Below are 17375 nucleotides of genomic sequence, written 5' to 3'. Positions count from 1 at the left end.
TTACATAACTCATGACATATCATCTTTCATACATTTGATTCAAGTGGGTTATGAACTCCCATTTTTACCCTAAATACAAGTTGCAGAATCACATCGGTTACACATCTACATTTTTCCATAATGCCATATTAGTGACTGTTGTATTCTGCTACCTTTCCTATCCCCTACTATCCCCCCTCCCCTTCCCTCCCATCTTCCTTCTCTACCCCATCAGCTGTTGTTCAGTTCTCTCCCTTGTTTTTTTTCCCCTTTCCCCTCACTATCTCTTATATGTAATTCTGTGTAACAATGAAGGTCTCCTTCCATAAATAACCCAATCAACAAATGGGCCAAGGACCTGAAGAGACACTTCTCAGAGGAGGACATAAAATCAATCAATAAGTACATGAAAAAATGCTCACCATCTCTAGCAGTCAGAGAAATGCAAATCAAAACCACCCTAAGATACCATCTCACTCCAGTAAGATTAGCAGCCATTATGAAGTCAGACAACAACAAGTGCAGGCGAGGATGTGGGGAAAAGGGTACACTTGCACATTGCTGGTGGGACTGCAAATTGGTGCGGCCAATATGGAAAGCAGTATGGAGATTCATGGGAAAGCTGGGAATGGAACCACCATATTGACCCAGCTATCGCCCTTCTTGGTCTATTCCCTGAGGACCTTAAAAGAGCATACTATAGGGATACTGCCACATCAAGGATCACAGCAGCACAATTCACAATAGCTAGACTCTGGAATCAACCTAGATGCCCTTCAATAGATGAATGGATTAAAAAAATGTGGCATTTATACACAATGGAGTATTACGCAGCACTAAAAAATGACAAAATCATGGAATTTGCAGGGAAATGGATGGCATTAGAGCAGATTATGCTAAGTGAAGCTAGTCAATCCTTAAAAAACAAATGCCAAATGCCTTCTTTGATATAAGGAGAGCAACTAAGAACAGAGCAGGGAGGAAGAGCATGAGGAAAAGACTAACATTAAACAGAGACAAGTAGTGGGAGGGAAAGGGAGAGAGAAGTTCAAACTTCTTGAAATAACAATCACCTGATAATGATTTCTCTCCTCCCTATCTTGCTAGCCTCCTCTTTTACCACTTCCCCAAAGGGCCCTTAAACTCTATCCATACTAACACCTTGCAGTTTCCTGAAGTCCCAAACTTTTCCCCACCTCTAAGCCTTCACATCAGATGACTCACCCCTCCCTGCAAACTCTGCTCTGTTTCTTCCAATGCTAACTCCCACTAATTGAGCCCAGCCTCCCCTCTTCCAGGAAACCCTCCTTGAATGTCATCTAATACTCACCAACCTGAAATCTGGGCTCTGAATTACAGCCTCTGTGTTCATGTGTGTGTGTGTGCTGGTGTGTATGTCTCTGTGTGTAGGCGTGTGTTTTGGTAATGCTGGGGATTGAACCCAGGGCCTTTTACATGCAGGCAAGAGCTCTACCACAGTGCTGCAAACATATCCTACCACAACCCCAAATATCTTCTGTGAAACTATTTCCCAGGTCTTTTGCTACACTTGGTAATTCTCTCTTGTATCTTTTCCACAAGACCATAAGTTCCCTGAAAAAAGAGATGGTGTCTTTCTTATACAAACACAACTTAATGACACGGATGCATTCTGAGAAATGCATCATTAGGTGATTTGTTGTTGTGACAACATCATTGTGTGCATTTACACAAACTAAGACAGTTACAGTGTCACTAGGCAATATCACTTTATGGGACCACACTGCCATGTACGCCATCTGTCATTGACTGAAATGTCGTTATGCAGTCAGGGCTGTATTTGTATTCAGAATACCTGCTATTCAAAAAAAAAAAAAAAAAAAAAGGCTTTTTGGATATCTTGTACTGAAGTGCCCAGCAGGGAATTAATGACAGGAAAAAAAAAACCCTGAAAATCTCCAGAATCAGAATGTATTTCTTTTCTTCTGATACAGCTTTGAAAATGAGAAGAGAAAGATGACGGTGTTTTTTGGTTTTGGCTTTTCTTTTTTCCCCCATTGATTTGCAAGAGCTCTGGGGTATTTTCTTTCTCTCGCATAAGGTTCTTCGAAGAAGTTGTTCTCTGCATGCATTTATTTACAGAGTGGTCTTCCCCTGCACAATGCTGACCCAGGAATGCAGAATCTGGGTTAGCAGAAAATGCTGGCCACCACCTGAAATTATTCTAACTCAGAACAAAACAAAACAAGGTTTCTTCTCTCAGAGAATCTAAGATTCTAAAGGCTTGGTAGCATGGGTCAGACATATCTTTGGCATAAATTTCTAAAGTGCTTCCCAATCTGGTCTTAACATTTCTTATAACCTCCTGCCCACTTACAAAGGTGACTCTGTGACTTTCTAACCAATAGAAAATTCTTCAGACCATATCTCCTGCTGGTTTTGACCAAGCAAATTGCCAGACTGGTGAAGCCCATGTAACAAGGATCTGAGGTAGGAACTGAGAACTTCAATCCCAAAACCTCAAGATACTGCCCGTGTAACAAGTGATCATGCATCATGAGAGCTTGTAAGCAGGTCTTTCCCCAGTTAAACCTTCTGTAAAGATCCCAGCCCTGGTAAAAACTGATTATAGCTCTAAGAGATCCTGAAGCAGAGGACCCATCTAAGCCACAGGACACAGAAAATGAGAAAATAAACATTTGTTTTATTTGTAGCAATTTGTTTTGCAACAATAACTAATACGATTTACTTTCTTCCTATTGAAAGTCTAGTACCTGGGGAGGGAAAAAAAAAAATTAGAAACTTTCCTTCTTCAGTAGGGTAGACAAAAAGCCACCATTCACTGAATGTTTAAAAATCAAATATTCTGTTAAGAGCCAAGCTTTTAAATCATTTTAGAATTCTAAAAGCTAAGGCTAAAAGAATCCACACAACACATTGTATAAAACAAAGAGGAAAAAAGGAAACAAAGTTAAACTTATAAGGGCTCCTGGAGAAAATCTGCAGGCTCCATTGGTTTATTTAACTTTTAAATCTTATTAAATTTGCTAGATGCATGTTAGCATTCATGGTTCATTTACTTTTATTCTGACTTTCTATAAATAAGCACTGTATGAGTCCTGATAAATGACTTAAAATCCCGCTTGACTTCAACACAGAAATTACTATGTTATTCTTGAAAATTCTCCCACAGTAAAGAGTGAAACCCCTGTGTTGCGCCAGGCCAGCCTGTCCTTCCCCAGCACCACCCCTAGTGCCTGCGCCCCTCCCTGCCATCTTTCTCTTTGGTTCTGAGTTTTCAAAGTCTGGCATTCCCTCAAATCACTTAGATCTGGCTCCGTTGTAAAAACAAACAGAAGCTACCTGGGGCTCTTTATTCTCATTTACATTCTTTCCTTGCCAAGGGTCAGGGGATGTCAGAGTTGGTGGCAGACTGTCAAGTCCAGCATAGGATGGCCCTTATCTACCAATGCAGTGGCTTCCTGCCTCTGAGCATGCCAGCATTTATTTCTCTAAAATTATACATGGAAACATATGTAACTGCCACAAATCTGAAACTAATAAATCAAAAAGTTCAGTCCAGAGCTGGGAGCACAAATAGACATGAGCCCATACAAGCTCATAGAGAGGCAGGCAGTGGATCATCAGAAGTTATCATCTCGTAGAATAAAGGCAAATTTGATATTCCATGTGGTTCAGTCATGCAGAATGCATATTTATTTATTTTCTTTTTTTAAAAAAAAATATTTATTGTTTTTAAATACTCGTGGCAGTAGGGTGTATTTCTACATATTATACATACATGGGGTGCAATCCTTTACAATTTGATCTCATTCTTACAGTGAACATGATATGGAGTTACACTGGTCGTGTATTCCTATATGAACATAGGAAAGTTATGTCCAATTAATTCTATTGTCTTTCCGATTCCCATCCAATCTCCCTTCCTTTTGTTCTCCTTTGTCTAATCCAGTGACCTTCTATACTTCACCTCCCAACTCTCCCACATTATGAGTTAGTATCCTCGTATCAGAGACAGCATTCAACATTTGGGTTTTAGGGAGACTGGCTTATCCGAATGCATATTTAAATAATTAGGAATTCACACTAAAACATAGCTCCTTTGGAAGTAGTTTGTAGCTAACAGCATTCAGTTAAAGAATAATGCCAGTTTCATATGTCTCTTTCTCTCTCTCTCTCTCTCTCTCTCTCTCTCTCTATATATATATATATATATATATATATATATATATATATATATATATATATATGTATATATATATATACCAGTTCTATTAATCAGAAATATCTCTTCTTCTACCTTGATAGCCAGAATAAGGGTCATCTATATTGGTGTGTCCACTAACAGCATGGTTGAGTCCCCAAGAAGTTTAAAATTGGCTGTTGTTAGGGGTGTTATGGTTTTAACAGGGTTCATATCCCAAGGGCTCATGTGCTGCAGATTTGGTCCTCAATGTAATGATGTGAGAAGTAGTAAGATCTTTAAGAGAAGGGGCCTAGTGGAAAGTAACTGTTATCCTCAAAAGAAATTAAGGTAGTCACCATGGGATCCTTAGCTTTTGTGAGAGGGTTGTGATAGAAAAAAAAAACAAAAACAAAAAGCAAACTGTCTGGTGATGTGATCTCTTCCTCTTGCCAACATTCCTGCCACTGTGATATCATCTGTCATGGGAATTTTACCAGAGCAGACCAGAGCCAATGCTAATGCTGTGCTCTTGAGTTACCAGAACTATAAGCTAAATCAAACTTTTTTCTTAATAAAGTCACTAAACCTCAGGTATTTTGTTACAGTAATAGAAACTGACTAATATGGAGGACCAAGAAAAAATACTTACACAATACAATAGTTTGTGGTCTTCTAAATCTCAATCTTCCCCAAAAGATCTTATTTCTTAGTATTACATTAGGAAGAATGTAAATTCAATATTTCTTCTGGTAGAGAAGGGCAAAAAAAATTTAAAAAGTTGAGAAATACCCTTCTAGAAGTTTAGAATTCTGGATGAGTACATAGAGAAGAAAATGAGCTCCAGAAGGGTACAGTGAAACCCCATAGACACTAAAAAAATAACCCTAATAACAATCTAATAACTGGATCCATTTGTGCATTAAAATAAGAGAAGTACTAGAGAGATCCCAAAGGTAGGTTATGACACAGCATTAGAAACTCAGAACTTGAAGGCAGAGACTAGTCTTGAGACAGCTCTTAACACATACTATTAGCTGTGCAACGCTAGAGAAAAGCTACTTGTTATTTGAATTTCTTTCCCATTCTTTATAAAAAGAGAATTAGGTCATTGCAATAGTTAAATAAGATAAGATTGCTGAGGCCTTTGACAATAAGAAAATGCTGTCCAGCTGGAAGGCCAAAGCACCTGCAGAACCGGGAGGATACTGGGCAGCACCAAGCCCAGGGTTGGCACCACTGTGAACTACTGGGGCTGAGTCTTCGGTCTTCAAGATGGTGTGTGAGGGGGCTGCTCATTTAGAATAGCAGGTCCCATAAAGAAAAAAATAGGCATGACCCAATGAGACTCATCTATTTTAAGGGGCTCACCAGACATATTCAGATCATAGAGATGGACTGAGAAAAAGAAAAAAAAAACTTTCTCCTATTAATTTAAACCTACACTTAAAAGTATCTGGGGTGTTTTTGAAACCTTTTGAAAAATGTATGGACTGAACCTGGAAGACTGTGGGAATTCCACAAATGCTTACAGAACATGTGAGCATTGACAGAGCTGCAGCAATACCTGCATCCTGATATGATGCTGGTGGGAGTGAAAATTAGTTCTGCTTTAGAGAAAACCATCTATTAATATCAACCAAGTGTTTTCTTGTTTCGTTCTGTTTAAAGCTTCCAGGTACATGCTTTTTGCTCAGGAATTCTATGTCTATGAACCCATCCCAAGGAAACAGAGAGAGGAACAAAAAAGGGTACCCAGGGATACCTATGACAGTTTTACTTCTGGATGTCACACCATTGGGGATAGTGTGGCTCACTCTGGACACCCATGAGACCCTTGGGCTCTGTGGACCTCTGTTAGGGGCCAGGATCTCTGGCAGGTAAAGAAAAGAAATGATAAATCAAAATAAGATGCTATCAAAAGTCAGGTGTCATCTCAACCGAGACTCATTGATTTCCAAAAAGTCGAGAACTCACCAAGTGATTCGGGTCAGGCCAGGTCAGGCCTCAGCCCTCCATCATTCTGGTGACTTCAATTAATCTCAAAATCAAAGGCCAGAGAATTAGCAAAATCAAAGCTTCTTAAAGGAACAAGTGACATTACAGACTAATGCAGGACAGGCAGAAAGACAACAGTATTGACTTCACTGAGGTTTCCTTTTTAAACTCCCTGCTGTCCTGAGTCAGGAATCTCTGGGACTGCAACTCCTCACTGACCTAAGATTTTCCACCATCAATAACTTGCATTTACAAGAGATTAATTGTTCACTGAAAACGTGCTGAAGTCATTAAAAGTCTTCTATATGTCCTACCTCCTGTGGGCTATAAGATGCAAGAAAAGGGGCTCATTTTAAAGGAAGAGAGATGAAGTTCCATGCAAAAAGCTAAAAATTGTAGACTCTCTGGGTTTTCGTATCAATGATCCAAAGTGTAAGAATAATAAACAAGAGGACAAAAGAACATGTCTATTAAATGCATGTATCAAGTACTACTAAGCCTCTACTCACCAAATGAGTCAGACATCATAGCTATTCAGCCAAGTCTGGAGAATCTGTGGAAGATATACAAGCCACCAATATCTAATAATAAACAGCACACATATAGTGCCTGACATTTCTCAAAAATATTCACATATGATTTATCATTGGATCCTCAATCTAACCCCATTCAGTAAGCAGGAAAAAAGAAAGATTTAACAAAGACAGGCACAGAGCTCTAGGCCAGTTGACTGCCCACATTTACAGAGCTAGTTCACTATGGAAAGCATCAATATTCAAATCCAGCTCTTGCCATTTTCTGCATGCCTTATCACGCTGGGATGGTGCGCACCAGTTCTATATATGTGATGTGCGTCCACGACGAGTCAGGATGGAGTGCTGTTAGCACAGACCCCGGGAGCCAGGCTGCTCGCTTCCAAGTCCCAGGGCATCACCATCGCCTCCTGGGTGGTGTGATTTGAGGTGAATTATTAAATCACTCTGTGCATCAGTTTCCTCATCTGCCAAGTAGTCCTAGTCATGGCGTGATTCCAAGGATCATATAAAGTGCTGACCACAGTGACTGACCCAAAGCAAGAGGTTCGATTAAGGTAAGCTATGATCAGGACAATTCTCTGAGTATTCCATATAAGATGCAAATAAATATACCGAGTCCAAATGGGTCCAGTGTGGGCTAGAAGCAGCTAGCGACGCTCAGAACACACTACTCCAAAATATGGCACCTTAGCACCACAAATGTTTTAAACCAAAGGAATCGGAGAAAATGACGAAAGCAAAACAGTGTCTCTGACCGTCCCTTATCCTTCTCTGAAGCAGGACATAAGACCCAGGAAGGATTTTCCAACCTCCCCCTGAAGTAAGCCACAAGACCTCATGTGACAGCTGCCTTCCTGTATTGAGAAGAAAGGGACATCCTTCTCTCTGCAGACACAGGGACACACGGAGAAGAATCCAGACCCGCAGGCCACCCTTGTTTCCCCAGTAGATCGCCATTGGATCACGCCTTTTGTCCAATCATATTTCTCCATGGCCGTCCACTCTTCATCAAGCTTAGCATGAAAATACTCAAGCGTGGTCATTTCTTTGAGTCTTTATTTCATTAAGAAGATCCCCCCCCCGATGTCATGTGAAATTTATCAAATAAGCTTGTACGTTTTCTCCAACTAATCCATCTCAGCCATGACGAACCAGAGATGGGCAGGAGAAAGGATGTTTTTCTTCCCCTACATTATATCAGTTTCCTGCTCCTGCTGTAGCAAAATTACTACAATTCAGTGGCTTCAAATGACACGAATTTATCGTTCCACTATTCTGGAGATGGGAAGTCTGAAGTGGGGAAGTCGGCAGGCTGTGCTCCTTCTGGGGGCTCAAGGGAGAGGCCATTTCCTGGCTTTTTCTAGCTTCTCTCTGCACTTCTTGGCTCATGGCTCCTTCTGCCATCTTTGGAGCATAGCATGCCAACCTCTACCTCTGCTCAGTACCTCCTTCTTCCCCTGCTTCTCTCCTCACGTCACATTCTCTGCCCGAGACTCTCCTGGCTCTCTTATAAACACCTGAGTGATTACAATGGGCCCATCAGGATAATCAGGAAAATGGCCTCATCTCAGGATCCTTAACTTCAACACATCTATGAAACTCTTTTTAAAAAAAAAAAATTGTTTTTTAGTTGTGTATAGACTCCATGCCTTTATTTGTTTTTATGTGATGCTAGGATCGAACCCAGTGCCTCACACTTGAGAGGCAAGTGCTCTACCATTAAGCTACAACTCCAGTCCTGAAACTCCTTTGTGTCAGTAACATCATTAGAGGTTCCAGGATTGAGACATGGACACCTTTGGGAGATTGATATTCAGTTTATCATAGGCTCCAAGGACCCCAAAATGAAACAGATGCAACTCAAGGAGTTAACAAAGTGAAATGATGAGCACTTGAAGTGACAGATATGCTGATTACCCTGGCTTAATCACTGTACCTTGTATATGTGTCAAAATCGCACTGCACCCCATCCACATGTAGCATTATTATGTCAATTGAAAATTCAAAAAATATTCAAATTCTACAAATGAGAATTTTTTTTTAATAAGACAGGTTTTAAACCTAAGCAATTGTAATGCACATCAGACTACATGACTGAAGGCTAAGGAGAAGTACACACCAAGTGCTATGAGGGTAACAGAGGGTGGTTTTTTATCTCACCCAAGAAAGGAAGAGAATCCTCGGGAAGACAGCAGTGCATGTCTAATGTGCCAGAATTTGCCACCCAATAACAGGAGTGGGGAGACCAGAGTACTTCATCCCAAAGCTTGCCTCTTAGGCATAAAGGTTATTTTGAAAAACTACAGATACAGAAGCTCTGAAAACAGCAGAAGTTACCTTTTGTAAGAGAAATTTACATCTATTAAGGAAGTCTCTCAAAGGGATCTCAGAAAAGACACAAGGAGCAGAAATCAAAGATGTGAAACCACAAATAACAGCTTCCATTCTCTGTTCCATCTTTTATTCCTCCTGGAACCAGGAAGAAAAACATGTCTCTAAAACACTAGAGCTTATGAAAGGAGAAGGTGCTGACTTACACCTGCCTAACCAATCTTACCCTGGGTATGGGGCACCCCACCCCCACATGGGGCACCCCGAAGGCCCTTCTTCTTGTGCTTCAGTTGCAGATATTATTTGACAGGATTTGTTCATTTCTGTGGTTATTTACCAGGTGTGTTAGCTTTTCATCACTAAATCAAAATACCCAACAAGAACATCTTAGAGGAGAAAGAATTTACTGTGGCCTTTCAGAGGATTCAGTCCATGGGTGTCTGGCTCCATTACTTTAAGCCTGAGCAGAGACGGAATGTCATGGTGGAAGAGTCTGGCAGAGGAAAGCTGCTCAGCTTCTAGCAGCTGGGAAGTAAAGAGAGAACCTGGTGTGGGGGGCAGGAAGGGGCTGAGAAGAAGAAGAATCCTCCCAGGGCACAGCCACAGTGACCTATTTCCTCCAGTTAAGCCCCACTTCCCACTAGTCCCTCCAGCTATCGATGGATGAATCCAATAATGAAGTCAAAGCTCTCATGACCCAATCATTGCCTGAAGTTCCACCTCTGAACCTTGCTGCATTGAGGACCACACTAACAACACATAAGCTTTTGGGGTCATTACAGATCCAGACTATAGCATCAGGGAGATATGAAGCACACTCTTTAACAAACACCTGTTTGCTTTTCACTTATTAATCTCTTTTGTTACAGGGGTCCATCCCAATTAAGAATCATGAAGGATAGATGATTATCTCTTCCTTCCCCACAACATGCATAGTCCTGGGCATTGATATGTGCTTAATGATGTAGGGCATCCCAGGAAACCACATGAAAAAAGATAGAAATGTTGAATGGGCTGCTGGGATTAAGACTGGTTAAAAAAGGGGGGGGGAGATAAAATATATAAGTAAAATGTAAAAGAGGGACAGTAAGAACATATTGTGAAGGGCCAAGCAAAGGAGAGGGTTTAACAGAATTAAAAGCCATTGAAGGCTGTTGGACCTATCGTATAGATTTATGTGCTACAAAGAAAATTCCAGTAGCGCTGCTAAGAATGGATTGCAGATGGGAGGCCTCAATTTTAAAACTAATTCAATTAAAATTGTTTTAAAAAAATAAAAAGGAGGAAAGATTAAATTAAGAATGAAAATAAAAGCAAAGACACTTTCAAAGTAAAATCGACAATACCAAAGAGTAAATTGAATTTAAGAGAGAAACAAAAGCAACATTGCAATGACTCGCTCAGGAATCAGTGGATGCTGATATCACTAGTTAATTCAGAAATCAGACAGAGGAGACAGTTTACGGAGGCATAGTTTCAAATGTGCTTATTAGAAATTTTGGTACTAACTATAGGAAAAAGAAAAACAAAACTGCAAAAACATCACCAAATGTCTGCAAGATTAGACTGTTAAAGGACCTGAGTTTGGTTCTTTTCTGACATCACGTTTGTGATTTCAAGTCCCTTATCCTCTCAGGGCCTGTCTCCCTATCCGTGAAGTGGGAGATCCGGGGCATTAGTTAATCATTAAATTCCCATCTCATTTTAACATTAAATGGGTCTAACATCTGAATAATTATTTTCTTGGGGCTTTCACTATTTTTTTACATTAGCCACTGGCAGAAAATCTGATGGGTTCTGATTTCAATAACAAAGCTACAGTTTAAAGGGAAAGGACAGGGCACTGCCGTGCTCGCATATGATATAAGCATGTGCCCCTGAAAACCCATGCATTGGAAGCATAGTCCCCAGTGTGTTAAGGAGGTGATGTTAAGGAGGGGTGGAAACTTAAGATGTGGAGCCTAGAGAATGTCGGGGAAGAGGTGCATTCATGAATTTTGGGTGGGACTGTAAATTAGCACAACCACTTTGGAAAGCAGTATGGAGATTTCTCAAAAGACTAGGAATGGAACCACTATATGACTCAGCCATCCCACTCCTTGGTATTTATCCAAAAGAACTAAAAATCAGCATCCTATAGTGATTCAGGCATACCAATGTTAATAGTAGTACAATTCACAATAGTCAAGTTATGGAACTAACCCAGGTACCTGTCAGTCAACAAATGAATGGATAAAGAAAATGTGAGACTACACATACACATACACACACACACACACACACACACACACACACACACACATGCACCAGAAAGAAAATTAAACTATGGCATTTGATGTAAAATGGATACAATTGGTGAACATCATGCAAAGTAAAATAAGCCAAACTCAGAAAGTCAAGGGTCAAATGTTTTCTGTCATATACAGAGCTAGAATAAAATAAGGGAAAAGGGGTCGAGGGTGAAACCAATGAAAATAGAGGGAAATCAGTGGAGCACAGGAAGGGAATTGTAAGAGAGGGAGGAGAGACAAGAAAAGGGAAGAACTGCAGAATGAAATTGATAAAATTATGCTATGTGTATATATATATATATGAATATACTATGGTGAATTCCATATGTGTGTGTGTGTGTGTGTGTGTGTGTAAAGCACCAATTTAAAAAGAAATAAATAAATGGTAGACCACCAGGAAAGGGGTTGGGGGAGGGAGGAGAATGGGAAAGAAGAAACATGGGACCAAAATAAAGAAAATTAGATTCCACGTATGTATGATTATGTCAAAATGAACCCCACTATTAAGTAAAACTACAATGCACTCATAAAAATGTTAAAGATAAAAAAGAAGTAGGGCCTAGTGGGAAGTCATTAGTCAATGGGGGCATCTATAATGGATTAATGTAGTTTTCATGAGAACTCAATGGGGTTCTGGCTTCCTATTTCACCATTCAATTCCTTCTTGCACATACCCCTGCCATGTGATGCATCTGCCACGAGGTCCCTACCAGAGATGAGCTGATGGCAGCTCTATATCCTTGACCCTCCAGAATTGTGAGCTAAAAAAGGCCTCTTTTCTATATAAAGGATCCAGTCTTGGGTATTTCGTTATAGTAATAAAAAACTAACTAATACAGATAACAACAATCATATGTTCATATTATTTGTCAGGTACTATACCTGACATATTTTCATACAATTGCTTCTCTGACTTGGCCTGGAAATGCCCATAACAGCCCCAGAAAAAAAAAAATCTAAGTCATGCAATGAAGATGTGAAACTACAAATAATAACTTCAACTTTCTATTCTGTTTTCTGTTTTATTTCCTCAAATACTTCTTTCCTATTAGTGGTTAAAATGCATTCTTACCAACAGTGTAACAAATGGATTTTCTTACTTAATACTGAAAAATTTATATGAGGATTATGGGAGCCTAGAGATAGAGGAGGCAAGTAACAAAGTTTTTAAATTACTGCACTTAAAGAATAATGAATCAGGATAGTACTCTAATGAGGTCACTGATATTAAAGATAATATCAGCTCCCACTTTTAAAAAATCTTCAGTGGCTTCTACAGCCTAGAAGAAGTAATTCTCAGTGCGGTAGAGGTAGAGACTTAACCACTTTGAGAATTTTAAATTGTTAATATAGCCTTTTCCTCCCCCTACAAGATTCTGATACTTCCCCATGTTAACAATCACAGGAGTACTCACAGCCCTCTGAAATTTGAGGACACATAACAAAATGGCAACAACCACCACCACAACAAAGGAAAATACTCAAGATCTAGGATAAAATGCATAGTCTAGCCCAATACATCCATTCCTCTCTGATTAGGTTTGGTCTTAGCTCTTTTATGCCTTCCATGTCCTGACAGCCTGGGCCCTAATTTCATTCAAATGACCCACTAACCATGCAGCTTTAGGTCTCCTTCTGACTTGGTCCACAGCCTTCCTCTGCCCTCTTGCCTTCTCTGCACACATGCATTCAGTAAATATGGTCCACTTCAACTACTACGTAGTTAAAGCCATCCCTGAACCAAATTGGCCAGGCCTCAGTTCCATGTCCCACTGTACCTTGTCATGATGCCTATAACTCTATATTGTTGCTATGTAACATGTGTGTATCTCCTAAGTCTTAAATTTCCACAGATAGAATAATTGATGTTTGTTGGTTGAATGAATGAATATTATAATATAGCAGGAGGAGATAGGAAGTATAATATATGGTCTCTCTCATGCAAGGATATAATCAAAATCCATTTATAGGTCTAGAAACCCTATTTTATATATTTGCTACGAAGAACTAAAGTTAAGAACTTCTAAAGGTGGCATAGTTTTTGAAATGTAACACATTACATGATTTAGAGGGCAAAAAATAAACCATGTGAAAATACGGTCAGTAAAAATTGATTAAATTTTTTTGTTTTATTCTTCAAATTAGAAAAAAAAGAGTAGAAATTGAATTATTGTTACCTTAAATTTCATACAGTAGCGTGATTTCAATTTGTAATACTACAACAGTAGGACATTTATTTTATTCCATCTGTGCTGAAATAGGTACAGTTTTAGCCTTCAGGGATATATTTATGGCCATATCAGTCAACAAGCCTAGAGAAACAGCTCCCAGGGAATATGATCCCTACTGATGGGAAAAATAAAGTAAGCATGTTAACATATGCCAGGTGAGATTGTTACTGATATGCCCGGTCTATTAAATGGAAACCTGGAAAAGAATGTCAGGTAACTGCATGTCGAAATCCTCCTTCCATCCTAACATGCAATACCTTTTCCTGCAAGAAAAGTGCTTACTCAGCGTCAATCATAAAGTAAGTACATCAGACACAGACACAAGCACTTGAAGTTCAAGATCATAAAGCTCTCTTTAATAGGAAAAAATCTAATTCAATGGTTAAATGCCAATCAGGATGAGAAAAGTAGGCAGGAGCTGAAAGTACAATTTGTTTAGAAATCTACTGCAACTCCTTCAGGGGTGCATTACTACTGAAGGGCTGTCAGAAGCAGAATATAAGCAACTTAGCACCATTAATTCGGAGGTGAGGAGAATGAATCCTATTTAAGTGAACACATATAGAATACCACAAAAATTTGTAAGAGGTGCATGTTAAATGGGTTTTGGAAAAATTTCCCAGTCTAAAAGTACACGCAAATGAATTTGGATAATGAAAACAAATCAGGAAGCAGAATAATCAGAAGCGCATTTTCTCCAACGATTACAAGTCACACACACAAAAATGATCAAATATCTCCTACACAAGTCATGAAATTTTGGACTCATGACTGATCCATTCATCCTGAGAAAACATTTAGCCTTTAGTAAAGGGCATCATCTCCTGGGCCAAAAGCAGATGGTGAGCTTTACCATTTGACCTTTTCATCTGCCTTCTTCTGAGCCACCACTTCCCTCTGCATTATAAAAAGGGGAAAAGATCAGAGATCCGCTCTCATTCACCAAGTCAAGAATTCTCCTCCTATCTACAATATGTCTTGCCCCCAACTTTTTTCCAAACAAGGAGAGAAAAAAAAAATATATATATATACACACACACACATATACACACACATACATATATTTATGTATATACATATATATACAATGTTATATATATATATATATATATATATATATATCACCCAAGGTAGAGGTAATGGGGAAAAAGAAGATAATCTGGAAGAGACTAGTCATGCTTAGGAAGAGAGAAGGGATATGCCCCCATTTAAGGAAGGAAAACATCTCATGTTTCATATTGCTCCAGCCCACAATGGTTCTTCTTCTGTAGTACATAAGAAAAGGGGCCATCAAAGACAGGCTCATACAATGTGGTCCTACCACCAGCCACAGATTGAACAAGGTTGATATCTGTGCCCAGCTGGACCAATGAGCTCTCTCCTCCAGGACTATTGAATGTGGGACTGGAGAAAGCACAAATCAGTCCTTAGTAGTGGCCTAAACTATGAGATTTAGACAGGCTAGGAGCATTGGAGTCCACCAGTCCCACCTCATTTGCACCTGATCTTCACTAAGCAAGAATAAAACCAGCAAGCTGAGAGGCAAAAAAAGAGATGGGTAATTTAATGTTGGTATCTGCTGTTCAGCCTTAGTCCTATTTATCAGTCTCTCCCTTCAATTATTCTACAGCTAATAACCTAAGGCAGAGGTGGCACAGTCTCTCATCTCAAAAAGTTCCCCTTTGCTAATCACCCAGAATGCAAAGATCAATCCTTAGAGTCCATGGAGAGTAAGGTAAGGGCAAGAAAGACACATTCTACCCCATGCATGAAATAATTCTTTAAATAAATTTTCCTAAGCTAATTTGAGTTGGATGTTTGCTGCTTATAAACAAGAATCTAAATACTTGATAAGAAAAATAAAGTTTATGTCTTGGTACCTTCAAATGTAATCAGAGACTTAAGAGGGACAACTGGTTTGAGAAGGAGTGACCTTGGTGATATTTGGCCATCTGAGTAAATGCAAGCCCTTTGTCTTGCTGGTGGTGGGGTTCTTTCAGAACCGATTAATCATATGTATGTCATACATAAGTCTGCACACATGTAGGCTTTCATCTTAACACCAGAGGGTCAATGCAGTCTTGAGATAATGAGATTATTGAGAGTAACAAGCTCAGAGATAGTTTAAAAGCTTATAATTTCCTAAATCTATATAAAATATTTTGATAAGGCATATAAAATACTAATGTTCATGTGACAAGAATAGTCAGAAGACCAGATCTTGTGAAAGCAATTAGAATTAACACTTGAAGACAGATTTAATTCCTATCGTATCAGTATAACTATCTACTTTAGTGAAAGGTAATGTCATCAAACAATGGATGATGATACTAACAAGTCTAAGTGTTTAGAGAGAGAGTGCTGAGATCATGGGAGTTTCCTTGGTCATATCTTTGTAGATGAGAATATTCTAATAGGAGCCTGCCATATTAGAAATGCTCTGAAGCATTCAATATAACTTTGAAAAGATTAAGCCATTTAACAGAAACAAGTTTTGTTACACAGAAATTAAGTTAATTATGTATGTTTTAATTAAATAAATTCTAGTTTTCTTGATAACTGTGGTTCAGTGGCTATGCCATAACACCCCAAGTATCCTAGACTTCTGAATCCTTGGTTCCTCAAATCTCCTATGTGCCCTAATTTTCAGGGCTCAAGAACTGCCAAGGCAAGCACAGGTGCCCATCATGAGTGCCCACAGAATTTTCAGCTAGCCCTGCCATTCTATAATCCAATACTGTCAAGGTTAGCTTCTTCTCCAGATTTTCTGGGTCATTAATATTCTTGAACTTCTATTCAAGCTTAAAGCTAATTAGCATTTTCAAAAAGTAAAAGGTCAACTGTACTCCCAAACCCCTTATACCACAAAGTAGCGAGAAAAGGTAAGCCCGGGGAGCTGAGGGATTCACCTTGTGGTTTTCCAACAACAGGTGCATTCTGTAACACAAAGTGGATAAAGCTTCCATAAAAAGCTGCTGTAGCCCTGCCTCGTGGCTTGTTCCACCAGGTGTTGATGCTCTGGGCCTCTGTCTTAAATGCTTTTGCCTTTCTCTCTTACAATGCTAAGAAAATGGCCTACGAAAGTGACCTGAGCTACCAGGGACAACCTCTACAGCCACCTTGCTCATCGTGCCATCTCTTACCCTCCTTGTCCACCAGAATTCTGCCACAGAATTCTGATCAAGATGCAGGCAAAGGTGTATCTGGGAGAAGAGACAGGCAGGACCTTTTGTTTGCATCTTTCTAACAGAGCCCTCATCCCTAGTTACATCATTCACATCACACTTCAGCACAGAACTCTCTTAAAATACAGCAAAATACTCCACAAAATTCAAATGTGGTTTTCTAAGGGGAATTTAAGCCCTCAGCTCAGAAGGCCAAACCCCCCTATGAGGCGCCTCATAAAGCAACAATCTTCATCACAAGCCCCTCCACTTTCATCATCATCTGTGGAGTGCTGCAAAATTATAATTTACAAGCAGAAGAGCCAGAGACAAGAGCCTTAAAAAGGTTTCAAGGTGGAAACAAAATTTTTAATGAACATATTTAGGTTGTTGTGAGCCAAGTTCAAAATTCAAGTCACATATGAACGATTTTTTCAGGGGGAGGAGTAACCTGATCGAATTAATTTGCTTCTCATTTTGAAGTAATTCATCTTTAAAGTTTCTGTGAAAATTCTACGGAGTTGCCCAGAAAATGGCACCGACCATCTGTAAGTAAAAACAAAAGCTCTCCATAGTATATATCACAGGTTCAAAGCACTTTGGCATCGGCAGATTGAACACGTTATTAAAAGAATTTAACTGCAAGAAGAGCTACCATAATT

The 17375-nt window shown here is 39.4% G+C and overlaps 1 protein-coding gene across 5 annotated transcripts in view; it reads right to left on the bottom strand.

Moving 5' to 3' along the window:
* Positions 1–17375, bottom strand: part of Lypd6 (LY6/PLAUR domain containing 6) — a 139196-nt gene that overhangs the window by 100180 nt on the left and 21641 nt on the right. The window lies entirely within an intron of this gene.

This window comes from Ictidomys tridecemlineatus, chromosome 7 (assembly GCF_052094955.1).
Source record: "Ictidomys tridecemlineatus isolate mIctTri1 chromosome 7, mIctTri1.hap1, whole genome shotgun sequence".
In the NCBI taxonomy this organism is placed as follows: domain Eukaryota; kingdom Metazoa; phylum Chordata; class Mammalia; order Rodentia; family Sciuridae; genus Ictidomys; species Ictidomys tridecemlineatus.
The sequence above is the reverse complement of the archived record's forward strand: the minus strand, read 5'-3'. Positions and strand labels throughout refer to the sequence as shown.